The following is a 23,573-nucleotide window of genomic DNA, read 5'->3' as shown; positions in this document are numbered from 1 at the left end:
TCCTGCCTCCCCAGGTGCCTCACTCCATCAATTACCTCTTCTCTCAAGAATCTCTAATCTCTCCGTCTTCTGTGCCTGGCTCCTTTCCTTGCAGTAACTAAAATGCTCAGGTCTCTCCTCCTACTCCAAAAATAAGTACCCTCAACTGAATGGGTGTCTTCTTCCTCACAGTATCAAACTATGTACCTCATTGGGGAGTAACCCAGCTGAGTGAGCCCTTTACTGGGGAGCCTTCAGTGTCAGTCTCCTTAGATCTTTTTCTCTCAGGTTGGTCAGATGGCTCACAGAAGACTCTTCCAGCTGCGAGAATTTTAGAGGCAGGGGCAGGGAAGAAGACTGGGGGTTGACAGCTTTCAGGACACATGCTTCCACTCAACACCCCTGTTTTCAGTACAGAACCCCAGCCCTCAACTAAGTCTGGGAACTCCCCATCCAGAGACCCTCTGCTTTACCCTCTCTAGGGAATAACACACCAGACTTCTGTCAGAGCACGGGAGGGCCAGCCCCTCACTGGCATTGACAGCAGGAGGGGATTTGGCAATGAATCTACTTCTTAAAGGAGTTTTCAAACAGCCTTCATTATTTTGATTCCCATCCCCCTTCACTTCCAGAGGGAACTCCACTTCCAGAGTTACCTTGTTACAGCCTTTGAGGATTTCTGGAGGTGGGGAGTAAATCGAGTTGGCTTTTTGCTTTTCCCACTAAGGTCTCAGAATTCCTAGTTTGTGGCCTTCTTGGATCTGCTAAGTCAGTTGCCACTCATCGTCTGTTCTTCAGCATCCAAAATTTAGTTGTTGCCTCCTTTCCTGTTCTTCAACCCTTTTTATTTCATCTTCAATCCTATCCTTCTGATCCTTTCAAAAATCATATTTGCAGCAGTTCCAGTGGGGGTATTGGGAGATGGTGAAGTTAGATGTGGAAGTATGTGCTCCACCTTAACTATGCATCATCCCCTGCATGGGTGTCTGCCTGCCTGTCTCATTGATTCTACATGCCTTTGTTACCACACCACTCTCCCTAAAACTCTCCAGACTCAGCTTTTCTCATCTGGCTCTCTGACCTGCTCTCTGACCATTCTGTTCTTTCAGCTGTCAGCCTTTGGACTGCCAAAACCCCAAACTAACTTCCTATCCAGGAACCCTCAGGCCTAGAAGTTCAGCTGTCTTGCCAATATATCTGTGCTCCACAACTTACCTACTCTCTCTGACCCCTACCATTTTCACATACTTTTCCAATTCTGACTGTCATAAATTTGCTGCTTCCCTCTAAGTAGAATGTTGATTCCTGTCAAACACATAGGAATCACACAGCCCTGATTCCTCCTCTTCTCTCAAATACTGATATTGTCAACAATGATAAACAACTACTATGTACTGAGGGTTTTTTATGTGCTGCTCACACTTTATACACATGTATAGATTCATTCTTCATCATAGATTTTTCAGGTAGCTGGCATTTATTAGCCCCACTTTGCATAGGTAGAAACACAGGCTCAAGGAAGGAAAGCAGCTTCCCAAAGTCAGAGACAGAATTCAAGCCCAGATCATTCCAAATTTGTGCCCTTCCTATGACATGACACTGCCTCAGTCAAGGCATCAGAGAGGAAGCTAGAAAGCAGATGGTGAGAGGATACTGAGTACCTGAATTGGAGGGAGTGGCCACCATCAGTGGGTAGACGATGGAGAAAGATGAGGCTAACAGAGAAAACCCTTCACTGAGTTCACAGGTTTACACAGCATTAGCCCTTGTGATCTTCAGTTGTGCAGGGCACGAATCACCATGCCTGTCTGCCCACACAGAAAGTAAGCTAGAACACCACCACTAATCTATATGATATACACCAACATGGCTTAAGATGATTTATTGCAACTGTAAAAAATGCCCCCCCCCCCATTTTTTCCAGAAAGGAAGTGTGGATTGCGTTAATCAAGCTAAAGACTTTTTTATACTGCTTTACAGTCTGACACAGAAACAGACAGTCATAAAGATAAGCCCGAATCATCAAGAAAGTGCACAGTCGTATTTTGCCAACCCAACTGAGGGAATCAGGGAAGAGTAAAATCCACATGGAAAAGGTTTCCCCTGACTTCCCATTCATGATGGTACAGTGAGTTCATGTTATGGAACGCTCACTGCTCCAAACACATGGCAATGATGGACAAAATATAAAAAGGTAAACTCAAAAAGGCATAGCCAAGACAAAACAAACAAAACAAAACAAAAACAAAAGATAATTGTCTCCATGTTGAAGTACTACACTTGTTGCTCTGGAAGCAAACCATGGTAGCCAGAAGCTAAGCTCCTGCAATGTATAGCATTTCCAAAGTACCCTGAGCAAGATGGAAGACAAAAGCCAGGCTCACGGATTAAAGCCAAGGACTAGAATGGAACTACCCACAAACCCACCAACCCCTGACTGTAAGTCTGACAAAAAAGAACCACCGCCAAACTCTGCCAGGGTCTTTGGTTCTGATGAGCTGCAGGCTTAGGGAGGTGAGGATGCAGACATGTTCTGGCCTCGTAACTAAGAGTTGAGCTAATCCACAGCTGAGCTAAGTGAGTGGATTTCCAATATTCCCAAGAGCACCCTGGGGCCAGTGATATGGATATGTTCTATCAAAGGGTTTTGAGCCTATCAACTGACTGGTATTTTGCAAGAGAAAAAAAAAGTACTGAATAGGTTAATTTCCTTCCATTCTTGGAAGAGGCAAAATGAGAAATGATGATTTTTTTGTTTTGTTTTGTTTTGTTTTTGTTTTCGAGACATGGTCTTGCTCTGTTACCCAGGCTGGAGTGCAGTGGCGTGATCAGAGCTCACAGTAGCCTCGAACTTCTGGGCTCAAGAGAGCCTCCCACCTCAGCTTCCCGAGTAGTTGGGACGGCAGGCACTCGTGACTCCACCTAACTAATTTTTCTTTTAATTCTACTTTTTGTAGAAACGGGGTCTCACTTTGCTGCCCAGGCTGGTTTCAAACTCCTGACCTCAAGCGATCCTCCTGCCTTGGCCTCCAAAAGTGCTGGGATTACAGGCGTGAGCCCTGGCACCTGGCCAGATTTTGTTTTTAAGTTTGAAATGCTTCATTTAGAGTTTATTAACCACTAAATATCTCTCTTTTTTTTTTTTTTTAACTTTTAAGTTCAGGGGTACAAGTGCAGGTTTGTTACATAGGTAAACTTGTGTCATAGGGGATTTGTTGCATAGATGATTTCATCACCCAGGCATTAAGCTTAGTACCCATTAGTTGTTTTTCTTGATCCTCTCCCTCCTCCCACCCTCTGTCCTCCAAAAGGCCCCAGTGTGTGTTGTCCCCCTCTATGTGTCCATGTGTTCTCATCATTTAGCTCTCACTTATAAGTGAGAACATGCAGTATTTGGTTTTCTGTTCCTGTGTTAGTCTGCTAAGGATAATGGCCTCCAGCTCCCTCCATGTCCCTGCAAAGAACATTATCTCATTCCTTTTTTATGGCTGCATAGTATTCCATGGTGTATATGTACCACATTATCTTTCTCCAGTCCGTCACTGATGGGGATTTTGGCTGATTCCATGTCTTTGCTATTGTGAATAGTGCTGCAATGAACATACACGTGCATGTGTCTTTGTAATAGAATGATTTTTAGTCCTTTGGGTGTAGACCCAGTAATGGGATTACTGGGTTGAATGGTATTTCTGACTTTAGGTCTTTGAGGAATCACCACACTGTCTTCCACAGTGGCTGAACTTGTTTACAATCCCACAGTGTATAAGCATTCCTTTTTCTCCACAGCCTTGCCAGCATCTGTTATTTTTTGACTTTTTAATAATGGCCATTTTGGCTAATATTAGTTGGTATCTCATTGTAGTTTTGATTTGCATTTCTCTAATGATCAGTGATGTTGACCTTTTTTTCTTCATATGACTGTTGGCCGCATGTATGTCTCCTTTTGAAAAGTGTCTGTTCATGTGCTTTTCCCACTTTTGTATGGGGTTGTTTGTTTTCCTGTAAATTTGTTTAAGTTCCTTATAGATGCTGGATGTTAGACCTTTGTCAGATGCGTAGTTTGCAAATATTTTTCTCCCATTCTGTAGGTTGTCTGTTTACTCTGTTGATAGTTTCTTTCACTGTGTGCAGCTCTTTAGTTTTATTAGACCCCATCTGTCAATTTTTTGCTTTTGTTGCAATTGCTTTTGGCGTCTTCATCATGAAGTCTTTGCCCATGCCTATGCCCTGAATGGTATTAGAGTTTTCATAGTTTGGGGTTTTACATTTCAGTCTTTAATCCATCTTGAGTTAATCTTTGTGTCTAGTGTAAGCAAGGGAGCCGGTTTTAATCTTCTGCATATGACTAGCCAGCTATCCCAGCACCATTTATTGAACCGGGAATCCTTTCCCCATTGCTTGTTTTTGTCAGGTTTGTCGAAGATCAGATAGTTGTAGGTGTGCGGTCTCATTTCTGGGTTCTCTATTCTGTTCCATTTGTCTATGTGTCTGTTCTTGTACCAGTACCATGCTGTTTGGGTTACTGTAGCCTTGTAGTATAGTTTGAAGTCAGGTAGCGTGATGCCTCCAGCTTTGTCCTTTTTGCTTAGGATTGCCTTCGCTATTCAGGCTTTTTTGTTGTTGTTGTTCTATATGAATTTTAAAATAGATTTTTTTTTTCTCGTTCTGTGAAGACTGTCAGTGGTAGTTTAATGGGAATAGCATTGACTCTATAAATTGCTTTGGGCAGTATGCCCATTTTAATACTGATTCTTCCTATCCATGAGCATGAAATGTTTTTCCATTTTTTGTGTGTGTCATCTCTGATTTCTTTGAGCAGTGGTTTTAGTTCTCCTTGTAGAGATCTTTCACCTCCCTAGTTAGCTGTATTCCTGGGTATTTTATTCTTTTTGTAGGAATTGTGAATGGGAGTTCATTCCTGATTTGGCTCTCGGCTTTACTGTTGCTGGTGTATAGGAATGCTAGTGATTTTTGCACATTGATTCTGTACCCTGAGATTTTGCTGAAGTTGTTTATCAGCTTAAGAAGCCTTTGGGCTGAGACAATGGGGTTTTCTAGATATAGGATCATGTCATCTGCAAGCAGGGATAGGTTGACTTCCTCTCTTCCAATTTGGATGCCGTTTATTTCTTTCTCTTGCCTGATTGCCCTGGCCAGAACTTCCAATATTACGTTGAATAGGAGTGGTGAGAGAGGGCATCCTTGTCTTGTGCTGGTTTTCAAGGGGAATGCTTCCAGCTGTTGTCCATTCAGTATGATGTTGGCTGTGCCTTTGTCACAGATGGCTCTTATTATTTTGAGGCATGGTCCTTCAATACCTAGTTTATTGGGAGTTTTTAACATGAAGGGATGTTGAATTTTATCAAAAGCGTTTTCTGCATCTATTGAGATAATCACGTGGGTTTTGTCTTTAGTTCTGTTTATGTGATGAGTCACATTTATTGATCCACATAAGTTGAACCAACCTTGCATCCCGGGGATGAAGCCAACTTGATCGTGGTGGATAAGCTTTTTGATGTGCTGCTGGATTCAGTTTGCCAGCATTTTGTTGAGGATTTTTGCATGGATGTTCATGAAGGATACTGGCCTGAAGTTTTCTTCTGTTGTTGAATCTCTGCCAGGTTTTGGTTTCAGGATGATGCTGGCCTGGCCTCATAGAATGAGTTAGGGAGGAGTCCCTCCTTCTCAATTTTTTGAAATAGTTTCAGTAGGAATGCTACCAGTTCCTCTTTGTACATCTGGTAGAATTCAGCTGTGAATCCATCTGGTCCTGGGATTTTTTTTGGTTGGTAGGCTATTTATTACTGCCTCAATTTCTGAACTCATTACTGGTCTGTTCAGGGATTCAGTTTCTTCCTGATTCAGCCTTGGGGAGGTGTGTGTGTCCAGGGATTTGTCCATTTCTTCTAGACTTCCTAGTTTATGTGCACAGAGGTGTTCACAATATCCTCTGATGGTTGTTGGTATTTCTGTGGGGTCAGTGGTAAATATTCCCCTTATCATTTCTGATTGTGTTTATCTGAATCTTCTGTCTTTCCTTCTTTATTAGTCTAGCTAGTGGTCTGTCTATTTTATTACTTTTTTTCAAAGAAGAAAAACAGCTTCTGGATTCTTTCATTTTTTGAAGAGTTTTTCATGTCTCTATCTCCTTCAGTTCAGCTCTGATTTTTGTTATTTCTTGTCTTCTGCTGGTTTTGGGATTTGTTTGCTCTTGCTTCTCTAGTTCTTTTAGTAGTGATGTTAGGTTATTAACTTGAGATCTTTCTAACTTTTTGATGTGCGCATTTAGTGCTGTAAATTTCCTTTTTAACACTGCCTTCGCTGTGTCCCAGAGATTCTGGTACTTTGTATTTTGTTCTCATTAGTTTCACAGAACTTCTTGATTTCTGCCTAAATTTCATTATTTACCCAAAAGTCATTCAGGAGCAGGTTATTCAGTTTCCATGTAATTGCATGGTTTTTAGTGAATTTCTTAGTCTTGATTTCAAATTTGATTCTTCTGTGGCCCAAGAGACTGTTTGTCATGATTTCAGTTCTTTTGCATTTTTTGAGGAGTGTTTTACTTCTGATTATGTGGTCGATTTTAGAGTAAGTGCCATGTGGTGATCAGAAGAATGTATATTCTGTTGTTTTGGGGTGGAGAGTTCTGTAGATATCCACCAGGTCCATTTGATCCAGTGCTGAGTTCAGGTCCTGAATATCTTTGTTAATTGTCTCTCTCAATGAGCTGTCTAATATTGTCAGTGGGGTGTTAAAAAGTCTCCCACTATCATTGCGTGGCAGTCTAAGTCTGTGTGAAGGCCTCTAAGAACTTGCTTTATAAATCTGGGTGCTCCTGTGTTGGGTCCATATGTATTTAGGATAGTTAGATTTTCTTGTTGAATTGAACCGTTTACCATTATGTAATGCCCTTCTTTGTGTGTGTGTGTGTGTGTGTGTGTGTGTGTGTGTGTGTGTGTGTGTTTTAATCTTTGTTGATTTAAAGTCTGTTTTGTCAGTAACTAGGATTGCAACTGCTGCTTTTTTATGTTTTCCATTTGCTTGGTAGATTTTCCTCCATCTTTTTATTTTGAGCCTATGTGTGTCATTGCATGTGCGATGGTTCTCTTGAAGACAGCATACCATTGGATCTCAGTTCCTTATCCAGCTTGCTACTCTGTGTCTTTTAATTGGGGCATTTAGCCCATTTACATTTAAGGTTACTGTTGGTATGTTTGGATTTGATCCTTTCATCATGATGCTAGCTGGTTATTTTGCAGACTTGCTTACATGTTTGCTCTATAGTGTCACTGGTCTGAGTGCTTCAGTGTGTTTTTGGAGTGGCTGGTAACCATCTTTCCTTTCCACATTTAGTGCTTCCTTCAGGAGCTCTTGTAGGGCAGGTCTGGTGGTAACAAATTCCCTCGACATTTGCTTGTCTGAAAATGATCTTATTTCTTCTTCACTTATGAAGCTTACTTTGGCCTGATATGAAATTCTGGGTTGGAGTTTCTTTAAGAATGTTGAATATTGACCCCCAGTCTCTTCTGGCTTGTAGGTTTTCCACTGAGACATCCGCTGTTAGTCTGAAGGGCTTCCCTTTGTAGGTGACCTGGCCTTTCTCTCTAGCTGCCTTTAACATTTTTTCTTTCATTTCAACCTTGGAGAATCTGATGATTATCTGTCTTGGGGATGTTCCTCTCGTGGAGTATCTTCCTGGAGTTCTCTGGATTTCCTGAATTTGAATGTTGGCCTCTCTAGCTAGGTTAGGGAATTTCTCGTAGATGATATCCTGAAATACGTTTTCCAAATTGGTTCCATTTCCCCCATCTCTTTCAGGGGCACCAATCAGTCTTAGATTTGCTCTCTTTACATGAGCCCATATTTCTCGGAGGTTTTGTTCATTGCTTTTCATTCTTTTTTCTCTATTCTTGTCTGCCAGTCTTATTTCAGAAAGCCAGTCTTCAAGCTCTGAAATTCTTTCCTCTGCTTTGTCTATTCTGCTATTAGTACTTGTGATTGCATTATCAAATTCTTGTAGTGTGTTTTTTCAGTTCCATCAGGTTGGTTACATTCTTCTCTATATGGGCTATTTTGTCTGTCGGCTCCTGCAGTGTTTTATCATGACTTTTAGCTTGCTTGCAATGGGTTACAATGTACTCTTTTAACTCAGTGAAGTTCATTCCTATCCATATTGTGAATTGTACTTATGTCATTTCAGCCATCTCAGCCTCAGCCCAATTCCAAACCCTTGCTAGAGAGGTGATGAAGTCATTTGGAGGAAACAGGGCACTCTGGCTTCTTGAGTTTTCAGCGTTCTTGCACTGATTCTTTCTCATCTTTGTGGGCTTATCTACCTTCAATCTTTGAGGTTGCTGACCTTTTGATTTTTTTTTTTTTTTCTTTTAACAGTCTGGCCATGTTTCTGTAGGGCTGCTGTAGTTTGCTGGGCTTCTTCCCCAGTTCCTAGTTGCCTTGGATTTTCCAGTACCTGGAGCTATCACCAGTGAAGGCTGTGAAACAGCAAAGATGTCAGCCTGCCTCTTCCTCTGGGAGCTCCGACCCAGGGAGGTACAGACCTGTTGCCAGCCCAAACGCACCTGTAGGATGAGGCTGGAGACCCTGGTTGGGAGGTCTCACCCAATCAGGAGGAATGGGATCAGGGAACTGCTTAAAGAAGCAGTCTGGCCATGCTTTCGCAGATCAGCTGTGCTGTGCTGGGGCACTGCTTCCACCCCTGGTTGGTGTGGGCTCTCCAAAGCCTGGAGGCTGGAACAGCTAAGTCGCCCAAACAGCAAAGACGGTGGCCCCTCCCTCCCTCCCTCCCTCCCTCCCAGAGCTCTGTCGCAGGGAGAATTCAAATCTCTGTCAGCCAGAGAACACCAGTAGGGGTTGCTGGAGGCCTTGGTTGAAAAGTCCCACCCAGTGAGGAGGAACAGATTGGGCACCTGCTTAAAGAAGCAGTCTGGCCATGCTTCTGAAGAGCAGCTGTGCTGTGCTGTTCTGGGGTACCACTTCTGTGAGCTCTGTCCCAGAGAGCAGCCTGCCCCTCCCCCTGGGACCTCTGTCCCAGGTAGGTGCAACACTGCTGCTGGTGGCTGGCTGGAACTCCAAACCAGTGGGTCTTATCCTGTGAGGTGCAGTGGAAGTGGGGCCCGCAGATTGTTGCTGCTTGGCCCCCTGGATTCAGCCTCTTTCCTAGGGGTATGTACAGGGGTCTAATCTCCCGCTTTGCAGGAGTTGCAGTTACTTTTGCTGGGAAACCCAGAGCTGGAGTATGTAAAGCTCCTGGGTCTCTGCACGTGCTGAAGCGGCTGCTCTGCTGAGACTCCAGGTATCTCTGTCTGTCAGACTGAAGGCCCTGGTGGAGTGGGTTCACGAGGGGATCTCCTGACCCAACGGTTGCAAGGATCCATGGGAGGAGCGTGGTTTCCCAGGATCGTACATTCACTCACTACTTCCCTGGGTGGGGGAGGTTCCTCTGTCTCCATGTTGCTCCTGGGTGGGCTGTCATCCTGCCTTGCTTTTCTTCATTCTCTGTGGATCGAGTTGTTTCCTTGATTAGACCCAATGCAGGTACCTGGATGTTTCAGTTGAAGGTGCTGTATTTACTTGCCCCTTTCCTTCCTCTCCGTGAGAACCACTCACCCTGGCTGCTTCTAGTCAGCCATCTTGGCCACTCCCTCCCCACCCCCCCTCCTTTTTTTAAAAAAATGCTTGAAAACTGTTTGCAAAAGAAACCTAGAGATTCTCATGGTTCTTTTAAGATCTTGTTGGATGGACTGTGAAAGTGGGATTATTGTCTATGAATGGTCAGCTAGACTGTGTGTGTTTGGAAAGGGTGAGGGAATTAACATTTATTGAGCAAAAGGGCATGCTAGTTAAAATCATTGTTGTCTCTGGGGACAGATTTTTCTGGGTTTTAATCCAAACTCTGACATGTATTAGTTGTGTGACCTCTATTTTTCATTTGTAAAATGGAGATGGGATTGTCGCAGGGATTAAAAGCACTTAGAACAGTCCAGGATATACAAAGCACTGTGTAGGAGTTGGCTGTCATTATTAGTCATCAGTCATCTTACTTAATAATCACAAAATTGTTAGAAAATCCTGTGAAGGGCCGGGCGCGGTGGCTCAAGCCTGTAATCCCAGCACTTTGGGAGGCCGAGGCGGGCGGATCACAAGGTCAGGAGATCGAGACCACAGTGAAACCCCGTCTCTACTAAAAATACAAAAAAAAAATTAGCCGGGCGCGGTGGCGGGCGCCTGTAGTCCCAGCTACTCAGGAGGCTGAGGCAGGAGAATGGCGGGAACCCGGGAGGCGGAGCTTGCAGTGAGCCGAGATCGCGCCACTGCACTCCAGCCTGGGCAACAGCGTGAGACTCCGTCTCAAAAAAAAAAAAAGAATAAAATACGAAAATCCTGTGAGGTAGATATTTTCCTTACCATACCCATATGAGAACACTTAAGCAATGAGAAGTCAAACAAAGTTACCAAAGTCGCACAATTACAGAGTGACAGAGCCTTTAGATGCTGCCTAGTCCAAGGCTTTCATTTCGCAGAAGAGAAAATTGAAGTTCAAAATAGGAGAGGTACATGCCTCAAGTCATTTAGTGAGCCAGTGCCAGAACTGGGCCTAGAACTCAGCAGCAGGACTCTTCCTGTCAGTAGTTCTCAAACTTTGTCATGTGTTAGAATCCTGCAGAGGACTTGCTAAAACAAACTGCTGGTACCCCTGCCCAGAGTTTCTTACTTAGTAGGCATGGGGTGGGCCTTGAAAATGTGCATTTCTAAGAAGTTCTCAAATGATGCTGCTGCTGGTGGTCTGGGGACCCTACTTTGGGAATCACCACAACACACCATAATTCGTACATCTTTTGTTCTTTTCATCATGGACTACACAGTCTGTGACCTACAAACACTTTCAAAGAAATGGGAACCAGTGATGAAAACCAAAGAAAACTACATAGCTAGCAGCAAGAAGGTACGGTGACTGACCAACAGTCCTGGTTCGTGTGGGACTCTCCTAGTTTTAAAATGGAAAATCCTGTAGTTCTGGGCACAAGAGGATGGTTGGTCACTCTAGATGAAAGTGAACAAAAGTCAGTGTCAGCTAAATGCCAAACAAAAAAGGACATACATACAGAGAATGTGGTAACTTCTGGTGAATTTGTTTGAAAAGGACTCATTCATTTATTCTTTCAATACATCTGTATTATAATACTACTGTCCATAAGGCACTGTGTTAGGTGCTGTGTTCCTGACCCTACGTAGATCCCATTCCACCATAGCAAAAGGTAAAAGTGACTCTACAGTGAGCTTGGTAGACATAGACCCATGCTTATATACTCAGGGACACCTGGAAGAGCTGTAAAAAAAAGAAACATCTCACATAGGAAGTTTTCAATGCATCAGGATCAGGACTCAAATAATTCCCTTCTCTTTTTCTTCAATGTACCAAAGGGAGTACATTGTTGAGAAGGATTGGTTGCAAATTTCCAAAAAGGAGGGTAAAATAATTAACGAGTCAAGGTGTCAGGAGAGACAGAAGGTAAGGGGAGTCCTTCAGTAAGTGGGGAAATTGATTTGTTTTGTGTCCTCATCTCTCCAGGGCCATGATCATGTCCTTTGCTGGCCGTAAACCAATGCTGACCTCAGTTATAGTGTAATCTTCAAGGCTAATTTACGCAAAACTTCAAAAATGGTAAACATCCTCATGAAGACTAATGATGACATATTTTAGGAGTGCATAATAGTAGGTATAGAGGAAAAACTTCAGGGTAAAATGTTATTGCTGTTCTTCTTGCTAAAGGGCATACTCCTTAAGAACCAAAGTTAATTATCAGTCCTTTGACCTATGAGGAAAACAAATTTCATGGACTCCCCTAAAGATTCCTATATAGTACAAATAAAATGCCAAAATATTTTGGGAACACATTTTGGAGCACTGGATGTATCAATAAAATAATGTGTAAATTGCCAAATGTGATCTAGGAACTCCCTGCAAACATCAGATTAGGCTCTATTCTCTATCTGAATACTGACTTTGCTTTGCTTTGTAACTCCTGTCTTCACTAATAATGCCTTTTCCCCCCTCTTGTGTGCATCCTAGCCTATATTCTCTTTCATCATTCTACAGTGGTCAATGTGGTTATTGTACAGCTTCACTTTCAATGAAAGCTGAGGGAAAAGAAGCTTCATAACCTGCCCTCCCCCCATACATAAAAGAAGCTATTTAAAAAATAAAAGCAGCAAGCTACTAAATTTGACTCATTCAAATCTTGGTAATTAACATGTATAGTATTTTATGAGAGAGACAGAGAGAGAAAGAAAAAAATTAGCAGAAATGGAGGAAAACATATTACATCCTAAATACCACCAAATTGCCAAAATACACATTTGGGTAGTAATCTCCAGAGAACTCTCTGGAGGCACGGCATCTATCATGCTGATTTCCCTGAATAATATTACAGGATAGCCCTGTGTACTTCTCTTGGTGGTGGTGGTGGTGGTGTGTGTGTGTGTGTGTAAAGAATTATCATATGGAACCTCACAAGTCTCTAAAACCTTTCTGCAATTATCCCTCATAGGATTACCACACTGATGAGTTTGTTCAACAGGAGCTGTTGTGACTTCCTAATTTAACTCCTATAGAGATGATTTGTATCGAAGATAAAACACTATATTTGAACTCAATTCCCACCTTATCCCTGAGCTTATGCTACCAGCAATTCTTATAATGTTTGGAGTTCTATTAGGCTATAGAGAAAAATCTAGGGTTTCAGCTAAACCCTTTAATCCCCAGGCCTATGTAAAGGACTGTCTCAAGGTAGTCGCTAGCCCATGGGTTCTCAAAATATGGTCTGAAGACCCCTGGAGGAGTCCCTGAGGCCTTTTTAGTGGGTCTGCAGATTAAAAATTATTTTGTATAATAACACCAAGATGAGTTACATTCAATTAAGCATTTTTCTTTTGAAATTAAGCAGACTTTTGGAAACCCAGATGTGCATAGCCCTGTAGTAGGCTAAGTGGAAGTTACAAAGACAATAGTAGCTTTTTCTCCCCCTCTCATTATCTCGTGAGGAGACAGAGGACTTTTCCAGAGGCTACATGACATATGGTTATGTCATCTCTCTGATAGCTGAGGGATGTGTGCTTCTGCGTTCTTGAGTTTTAAATATTTCCCAGTCTTAATACCTAAAACAATTAGTATCAATAGATAGAACCCACACCCAAGAACTCCTTGGGGCCTTCAATAACTTTTAAGAGTGTTAAGGTGTCCTAAGACCAAAAATTTTGCAAATTGTTGCTTTATCAGGATTTTTGTTATTTCTAGAATGCATTTCTTTCTAACTGATCTACTTGGGGGAAAAAAAAATCACTACCTCATGGCAATTATTGCTTTCCTATCAATATGGAGATTATATTTCTGAAGGAGATTGACCAAAATTATATTAAAAGGTTTAAATAAAACAAGTGGATCCATGTTATAACATGAGGAAGAGAGCTGCCCCACTAGAAGTCTGACATTAGATAGCTCAGAGTCCCCCCTCTCTAACAAGTCTCCCCTGCTAGAGAAAGGGACAGCTTCTGTTTTGTGGGATGGGATAAGGAGACAATCTGAAGTAGAGTTTGACACAATATTAAATATTATTCTGCGCATATGAAATTCTGGTAGCCGGGGTGCCAGGTGTATTCATAATCCCAATGCTGTCAATTTTAAGCCTGAAGCCCCAAGAGGCGAGCAGTGTTTAATACGTCATCCCTTGTTAAATAGCAGCCACAGAGTTGGCGGTAGCCAGTGAAGCATTCCCTGCCATGTAGGACACGCCAGTTGTCTATAAATAGGACCTGTGAATGGGCAAAAAAAAAAAAAAAAAAAAGAGAAAACACTATCAGAAGAAGGACAGACCAAAGGAACCCTAAGTCAGAAGAGATCATTTAAAAGACAAGCTTTAGGTTGTTCTCTGGTTACATTAAATGAGGTATTTTTCTTTTGAAATTAAACAAACGTTTGGAAACTAAGATGTGTATAGCCCTGTAGTAGGCTAAATGGAAGTTACAGAGGCAACAGTAGGTAATAGGCCCTGCAGTGGAAGAGCTTCTGTTTCTCAAGTAATTGTTCTCTTATCAAAGCAAATCAGATAATTGGTTTCTTTCTTTTTCTTTAATTCTTATTCTACCCTTTCTCAAAGGGTTAAATTATCTCATGACATTTTTTGCTAAGCTGAAGGTATTTTTCATCCAGAGGAAATACCAAAATAAAAACTATGGAATCATGAAGCTGGAAGGACCCTTGGGGGTCATCCAGTTAAACCCCCTCACCATACAAATAGAGTTACTGATGCCTTAGAGATGGGATGAGGCTTGCTTCCAGGGCATTCAGTGAGTGAGCCGCAGGACCATGACCAACACCAAGGACTCTTTTCTCTTTTTCCTTTGCAACATTGTGACTCACATATTAAGTAAGTACCCGTTCTTCACTGCTTCATTATCACAAGCTTGCTTGACATCTTTAGAGATTAGGACCCACCCTGCCAGGCTTTAGTTTAACCCAAAACTCATTCTCAGGTCTCCTCAACTCTATCGTTAGAGTCCGGTGTGCTGTATACCAGCGATGGACGACATCATAAGGAACGGTATTGATGACAGCCCGGTCATAGTTGTTGTACCTAACATGGAATCATGAGAAGAAAGATCTCAAACACATGTTAAAGACATCTTTTGTTTATTGAACAATTTTATATAAGGCTTCCCCTATGTTCAATACTTGTCCCAGAGACGAAGTGACAATAAGTCAATATTCTCTCAGGAATATCACATTGGAGTGAGGAGTTCCACTGCCTGTTGACCGTATTTTGTTTTTCTTTGAATAATCGAAGGATACGGGATAGAAGTTAAGTTCCAACTGGTTTCTCTCATCTTATGATATGATATTTTAAGTCTTTACTGGCCAAAGTTCATGGAAGCACTGGGGAAAGCTCTGAGCTTTCTCCTCACCAAACTGAGGTGGGGTGGACAAGAGAGGTTATACTAACAAAGCTTTCCTTTTAACAGGATGACTTACAACTTCTCAGGTGTCTCCCTTTGTGGGAGGAATCCCAGCTATAGCCTAGTGGACCATTCACCCAGGGATCTTCAATCATTCATTCAACCCTAACATTTATAGGCGCACCGGCTACATGTGGAGGAGGTAGCCAGGGGCTAGATCATGTATATATTGCCATGCAGGCCATGGTAAGGACTTTGGATTTTATTCTGAGTACCATGGGAAGCCACTGAAAAACCTTGCCTAAGATAATGGGTTTCTGTTTTGCCTAAGGCAAATTAACTTTTTACTGAAGTATACTATACATTACGGGAAAGTACACAAATCGTAAGCTTGATGAATTTTCATGATGTAATCGCATCCATATCACTAGCACCCAGGTCAATAAACAGATCATTACCAGAACCCCAGAACCCTTCCTCATGCTCCTTTCCAGTAACGCCACTCCCCCAACCCAAGGGTAACTACCATCCTGACTTCTATCACCAAAGATTAGTTTTGCCTGTTTATATAAAACTTTATATAAATGCAATCACAATATGTATTCATTTGTGTCTGGCTGCTTTTTCATTTAATATTATGTTTAGGAGTTTCATCATTGTTTAGCAATAGTTTATTGGTGCTATACAGAAGTTGATTGCGTGATCACACCACAATTTATTTATCCATTCTACCGTTGATGGACATATGAGTAATTTCCAGTTTGGAACTACTACAAACAGTGCTGTTATGAACATTCTATTACATGTCTTTGGTGAACAAATATATTCACTCCTGTTTGAAATAAACTTAAGAATGGAACTTATGGATCATAAGGTATGTGTGTGCTCAGATTTACTAGATACTGCCAAATATATTCTTTCCAAAGATAAATTAACATCCAATGGTGTCATTTTTGGACATCTCAGGCAATATTCCTTAGTGTTATATAGTACATGGCACAATCAGAGCCAATATTCTTAGTTTTGTTGCATATAAAATGAGCATAATAACATCTGCCTAGCTGATCTCACAGGGCTACTGCAAGAATCAAATGAAAAAATAGGCCAGGTGTGATGGCTCACGCCTGTAATCCCAGTACTTTGGGAGGCCGAAGTGGGCAGATCACCTGAGGTCAGGAGTTCAAGACCAGCCTGGCCAACATGGCGAAACCCCATCGCTACTAAAAATACCAAAAAAAAAACAAAAAACAAAACAACAACAACAACAACAACAACAACAAAATATTAGCCAGGCGCGGTGGCACACGCCTGTAGTCTGTAGTCCCAGCTACTTGGGAGACTGAGGCAGGAGAATCACTTGAACCCGGGCGGCAGAGGCTGCAGTGAGCCAAGATTGTGCCACTGCACTCCAGCCTGGGCAACAGAACGAGACTCTGTCTCAAAGGAAAAAAAAAAAAAAAGAAAGAAAGAAAAAGAAAAAGAATATAATAGTCCATCCTCCCAGGCTTCAAGGAGCCATGCCTGGAGGGAGAATGAAGTGAGGACGCACAGTCTTCACCACCCATTGTCATTTCCAGAAACTTCTAGTGCTGGGTTAGGCATTTGCAAAAATATTTTTAAATTTACTTATTTCATCATCCCAGAAGGAAAAGTGTTATTAACCACCTTTTACATTTAAGGCAACTGAAACTTAGACACCTGCCACAAAGTTTATAAGTAGCAGAGAGGTTTTGAAATCTGGTCTCCTTAATTCTTTAACTCATTATTTATGCCAGAGAACAGAAAAATGATCGTAATTCCTGTGTACGCTTGTTCATGAGAGCAACATTTTTACAGATAACACTTGTAATCTTTTGACTTCAAATTGAGATTTACAGTTTAGAAATGTTTCCATATACAGTATCTCATTGACCCTCTGTATGATAACCCCGTGTGGTAAGTAGTACAGCTGTTATTATCTTACTTTATAGATAAGGAAAATAATGATAAGGCCCTGTGATTTGTCCAAGTTTACATGGAATTTGTTATTCACTGTTTATATTAGATGGCGGTGTTTTCTAAAGCCAACAGAGAAAGTATCAGGAAAAGTCTATTACACATAAGCAAAATGGTTGTGCAGTATTCTCTGGATTAGAATAAGACTATTTCTGGACTTTGGCACAAAGTGATGCCATCATATTATTGTGCAGTTTTTCCTTTCTTTCCTGCTTTGATATGAAGCAAGAGAGACCTGGGAGCAGGGGCAAGCAAATAAAGCAGGCATTTATCTGACAAGAAAAGCTAGGAAGATTTAACAAGGTTATCCTTCTTCTTAGCTGACAGACAAGTATTTCCCAAGACAGCTCCATAATTGAGTGGACAATGCATTTGATGGATTTGTGTATTGTGGTGTAAGTGACAGCTGATGGGCTTTCAGATAGGTAGATAAATGGGCTTTCAGATAGATCACCATTACAATCTCAGTTCAGACGTGTGATCTTGGAGGAGCTATAGAAATTATAAAAATGCTGGAAGAAAACCTCGGGATGAGTCTCCAGGATAATGCTCTGGGAAAAGATTTTATTGCTAAGACCCCAAAAGCACAGGAAACAAAACCCAAAAATAGATAAATGAGACTAGATTAAACTAAAGAGTTTCTGTGAGGCAAGGGAAACACTCAACAGAGTGAAGAAACAACCCACAGTATGGGAATATGGCCATTGTAGAATGGCTGTTATTACAAAGACCAAAAATAACAGATGTTGGCAAGTATGTGGAGAGAAAAGAACTCTTATACATTCAATAAACAGTGCTGGGAAAACTGGATGTCCGCATGCAGAAGAATGAAATTAGACCCTTTTATTACAACATATACAAAAATCAACTAAAACTGGATTAAACACTTACATGTAAGACCTGACACCATAAATCTACTAGAAGAAAACATATGGTATAACTCTATGATATTCGTCTATACAATTACTTTTTGGATATGATCCAAAAGTATAAGCAACGGAAGAAAAAATAGGTAAATGAAATTACATCAAACTGAAAAGCTTCTGGCACAGCAAAGGAAACAAAAGAATGAAGAGACAACCTGCAGAATGGGAGAAAGTATTTGCAAACTATACGTCTGATAAGGGGTTAATATCTAAAATATTTGAGGAACTCAAACAACTCAATAGTAAGAAAACAAATAACGTGATTTAAAAATGGGAAAAGGATCTGGATCGACATTTCTCAAAAGAAGACATACAAATGGCCAACAGGTATATGAAAAAGTGCTCAACATCACTAATAATCAGATAAATTCAAATTAAAACCACCACGAGATATCACCTCATACTCCTTAGGATGGCTATTATTAAAAGGACAAAAGATAACAATGTTGATGAGGATGTGGAGATAAGTGAACCCTTGCACACTGTTGGTGGGAATGTGAATTAGTACAGCCATTATGGAAAACAATATGGAGGTTTCTAAAAAAAAAAACTAAAAGCAGAACTACTACATCATCCGGCAATCTCACCACTGGGTGTATACCCAAAGGAAATGAACTCAGTATGTCTGAGAGATATCTTCCACGTTCTTTGCAGAAATATTCACAGTAGCCAAGATATAAAATCAATCTAGGCAGAATACATGGGAGAGTATATACAGAAAATGTGGTATGTATAAAAAGTGGAATACTATTCATCCTTGAAAAAGAAGAAAGTCCTGTCATTTGTGACAACATGGATGAACCTGGAGAACATTAAGTGAAAATAAGCCAGGCACAGAAATATCAGTACTGCATGATCTCACTCATATGTGTAATGAAAAAAAAAGTTGATATCATAGAAATAGAGAGCAGAATGGTGGGTACCAGAGGCTGGTGGGTTGTGGAGTAGTGGTTGGGGATATGCTGCTCAAAGGATACATAATTTTAGATCAGAGGAATAAGTTCAAGTGATCTATTTTTCAACATGGTGACTATAGTTAATAACAGTGTATTGTAATTTGAAAATTTCTAAGAAACAATCAATCAATGGAGTGAAGAGGTAACTCGCAGAATGTGAGAAAATGTTTGCAAACTATGCATCTACAAGAGATTAATGCCCAGAATATATAAGGAGCTCAAACTCAATAACCAAAAAAGACATAATCCCTTAAAAATGGACAAAAGTTCTGAATAGACATTTCTCAAAAGAAGGCAGACAAATGGCAAATGGGTATATTTTTAAACGCTCCGTATCACTAATCGTTAGGGAAATGCAAATCAAAACCACAATATCACCTCACCCCAGTTACAAAGGCTATCATTAAAAAGACAAAAAATAGGCTGAAAGTCAGGATGGCTAATATGTACAAACACAGAGAGAATGAATAAGATCTAGTATTTGGCAGCACAATAGGGCAACTATAGTTAACAATAACTTATTGTATATTTAAAAATAACTAAGAGAGTAGAATTGGAGTGTTCCCAACACAAAGAAATAATAAAGGCTTGAAATGATAGATACCCCAATTATCCTGATTTGATCATTACATATTGTATGCCTGTATCAAAACATCACATGCACTCCATAAATATATGCAACTATTATTTACCCATAATAATTAAAAATTTTTAAATTAAAATTCAATAAAATAAAATATAATAAAGTGATCTTAAAATAAATTTGCCCGTGGTTAGATATTACTTATTTGTTACACTTTAATTGATGATTTCTATTATAATTTCATAGTACTTAGAATATATATATATATATATTAGAAAATATCATCTATAGGATTTTTGCTTTCATGAAGGTAATGATACTTTAAGCCTAAAACATTAGAATTTTCAATAATTTTCTCTAGTGTTTGGAAATAATTTTAATCCTCTGTTTAGTGCTCAAAAATGCTGTTCATTTGTGACCGATTAAACTTTCCAATAAAGTGATTTTATACTCTTTATGTTAAAGAAACAACAAATGCTGGTGAAGATGTGTAGAAGGGGAAACCTTATACATTGTTGATGGGAAAGTAAACTAGTATAGGCAATATGGACAACAGTACTGAGGTTCCTCAAAAAACTAAAAATAGAACTAGCATATGATCCAAAGCACTCACTACTGGGTATATTAAAAGGAAATGAAATCAGTATGTTGGAGAGATACCTGCACTCTCATTGTGATGGTTCAGTTTACGGGTCAGCTTGACTGGACTGAGGGATGCCAACATGGCTGTTGAAGCATTGTTCCCTGGGTGTGTCTGTGAGGGTGCTTCCAGGGGAGCTTGGTGTGTGAGACAGTAGACTGCAACACTTAAGATCCACTTTCAATGTGGGCAGGCACTGTCCTATTAGCTGGGAGCCTGGTTGGGACAAATAGGCAGAAGAGGAAGAACTCTCTGTGTCTGCTCATTCTATCTCCCTTCTGGAGCCAGATGCCTTTCCTCCTCCTGCCCTTGGGCATCAGACTGCAGTTTCTTCCACTTTTGCACTCTGGGACTTACATCAACAGCCTCCTGTGGGCTCTTAGGCCTTTGGCCTCAGACTGGGGTCTGTACTGTCAGCTTCCCTAGTTCTGAGGCTTCCAGACTTGGAGTGAATCATGCTACCAGCTTCTTCGGTTCTCCAGCTTGCAGATTGCCTATTGTGGGACTTCTCCACCTCTATAATCAGCTGAACCAATTACACCTCATAAATCCTCTCTCATACATCCTATCGGTTCTGTCTCTCTGGAGAACCTTGACTAACACACCCATGTTTATTGCAGCACTGTTCACAATAGCCAAGATATGGAATCAACCTAAGTGTCCATCAACAGATGAATGGATAAAGAAAATGTGGTGCATATGCACAATGGAGTACTATTCAGCCATAAAAAATAATGAGATCCTGTCATGTGTGACAACATGGATAAGCCTGTAGGACATTACATTAGGGGAAATAAGCCAGGCACAGAAAGACAAACTTTGCATGTTCTCACTTATTTGTGTGAGCTAAAAATTAAGTAATTGAAATGAAGATAGAGAGTAGAAGGGAGGCTGGGAAGGTTAGTGGGAATGTGGGGAGGAAATGGGGAAGGTTAATGGGTACAAAAAACAGAAAGAATGAATAAGGCCTAGTATTTGCTAGCACAACAGGGAGACTACAGTAAAAAAATAATTTAATCGTACTTCTAAAATAACCAAAAGAGCATAATTTGGTTGTTTGTAATACAAAGATAAATGCTTGAGGTGATGGATACCCCATTTACCCTGATGTGATTATTACATACTGCATACCTATATTAGAACATCTCGTGTAACCCATAAATATATACACCTATTATGTAACCACAAAAATAAAAAAATAAAATAAATATAAATTTAAAAGCTGATGTTATAGAGGTAGAAATTAGAACAGTGGTTACCAGAGGCAGGGGAGGGGAGGAGGGAAGGAGAGATGGGAAGAGGTTGGTCATTGGGTACAAAGTTACAGTTATAATTAGATAGGAGGAGGGTGACAATAGTCAACAATAATATGCTGTATAGTTCAAAATAGCTAGAAGAGATGATTTTGAATGTTCTCACTAAAAGAATAAGAGGGGGCATACTACAATCAATCTATGCCTATATATTTGATAACTTATATGAACCAATTTCTTAAACACACATGATAAAAAAAACTAATTCAAAGAAAAGTAGATAATCTGAATAGCCTGACATCTATTAAAGAAACTGAATCTGTAATTTAAAACTTTTCAAAAAAGAGAACTCCAGGCCAGACAATTTCACTCATGAATTCTATCCAACATTTAAGTAAGATGTAATACAAATTTTACAGTCTCTTTCAGAAAATTAAGGAGAGAAAATGACCCCACTCATATTATGAGGATAGCATCATCCTAATACCAAACTCAGACAAAGATATTACAAGAAAAAAACTAAATAGCAATATCTCACATAAACATAGGTACAAATATTCTTACTAAGATATTAGCCAATCACCTCTAGCAATGTATCAAAAAGATAATAATACATCAAGATCAAGTGGAGTTTATCCCAGGTATTCAAAGTTGGTTCAACATTCAAAAATCAATCAATGTATTTTATTATATTGTCATACTAAATAAGAAACATCAGATGATCGTATGAATAAGTGCAGAAAAAGCATTCAACAAAATTCAATATTAATTAATGATAAAATTCCCAACATGTTAGGAATAGAAGGAAATTTCCTTATTCTAAAAAAGGGTATCCATGGAAAACCTACAGTGAACCACTGAGTAATTTTCCCCTAAAATCAAAAATAAGTCAAGGATGTCCTTTCTCGCCACTACTATTCACTGTTAGTCCTGGAAGTCCCAGCTAGTGCAATAACACGTGCACACACACACACACACACACACACACGCAAGCAGAGAGAGAGAGAAGTGAAAGGCATACATATTATAAGGGAGAAAAAATACCCCATTATGTTGAAAACCCCAAATAATGTACAATAAAACTCCTAAAGACCCTTCCAGAAGACTCCTAGACTTGATAAAGAACTTCAGTAAAGTTTCAGGACACAAAATCAATGTACAAAGCACAGTAGCATTTCTCTACACCAATATCATTCAAGCTAAGAACCAAATGAAGAACCCATTTACAACAGCCACAAAAAATAAAACACCTGGGAATACGTTTAATCGAGGAGGTGAAAGATCTCTACAAGAGGAACTACAAAACACTGATGAAAAGATTGTGTATGACACAAATAAATGAAAAAGCATCCCATGCTCATGGATCAAAAGAATCAATATTATTAAAATGACCACACCGCTCACAGCAATTTACAGATTTAATGCAATCTCTATCAAATTACCAACACATTTTTTCACATAATTAAAAAAACGTAAAATTCATATGAAACCCAAAGAAGAGACTGAATAGCCAAACCAATCCTAAGCAAAAAGAACAAAGCTTGAAGTATTACATTCTGACTTTGAATTATACTACAAGGCTATAGCAACCAAAACATCATGATATTGGTATAAAAATAGACATATAGACCAATGGAACAGAATAGTGAACCCAGAAATAAAGTACCTATTAACAACTGATCTTCTGTAACATCGACGAAATTAAACAATAGGGAAAGAATACCCTATTCAATATATGGTGCTAGGAAAACGGGCTAGCCATATGCAGAAGAATGAAACTGGACCCCTATCTCTCACCATATACATGAATTAACTCGAGATGGATTAAAGATTTATATTTTAGACATGAAACTGTAAAATCCTGTAAGAAATCTTTCCTGTAGGAAAAATTCTTCTGGACATTGGCCTGGCTTAGGCAAAGAATTTATGACCAGGTCCTCCAAAGCAAATGCAACACAAACAAAAATAAACAGATGGGACTCAGTTAAGCTAAAAACCTTCCACACAGCAAAAGAAACAATCAACAGAGTAAACCTACCTAATGAGAAAAAATATTTCCAAATTATGTATCTAACAAAGGCTAATATCCAGAATCTGCAAGAAACTCCAACAACTCAACAAGAAAAAAAAGAAAAAACAAAAAAACAAGTAACGCCATTAAAAAGTAGGCAAAGGGCCATGAATGGGTGTTTTTTGAAAGACATACAAGTGGCCAACAAACATGTAAAAGATGCTCAATATCACTAATTATCAGAGAAATGCAAATTAAAA

General features: G+C 40.0%; 1 long non-coding RNA gene across 1 annotated transcript; it reads right to left on the bottom strand.

The window, feature by feature from the left end:
* Nucleotides 1–11,127: 11,127 nt before the first annotated feature.
* LOC144338647 (uncharacterized) lies at nt 11,128–16,163 on the bottom strand. Its single transcript, XR_013412907.1, has 2 exons — nt 14,492–16,163; nt 11,128–13,809 (listed from the first exon to the last, which is right to left on the bottom strand). It is a non-coding gene; the product is annotated as an uncharacterized LOC144338647 (long non-coding RNA).
* Nucleotides 16,164–23,573: the final 7,410 nt, after the last annotated feature.

This window comes from Macaca mulatta, chromosome X (assembly GCF_049350105.2).
Source record: "Macaca mulatta isolate MMU2019108-1 chromosome X, T2T-MMU8v2.0, whole genome shotgun sequence".
NCBI lineage: Eukaryota > Metazoa > Chordata > Mammalia > Primates > Cercopithecidae > Macaca > Macaca mulatta.
This window is presented reverse-complemented; position numbering and strand designations above follow the sequence as displayed.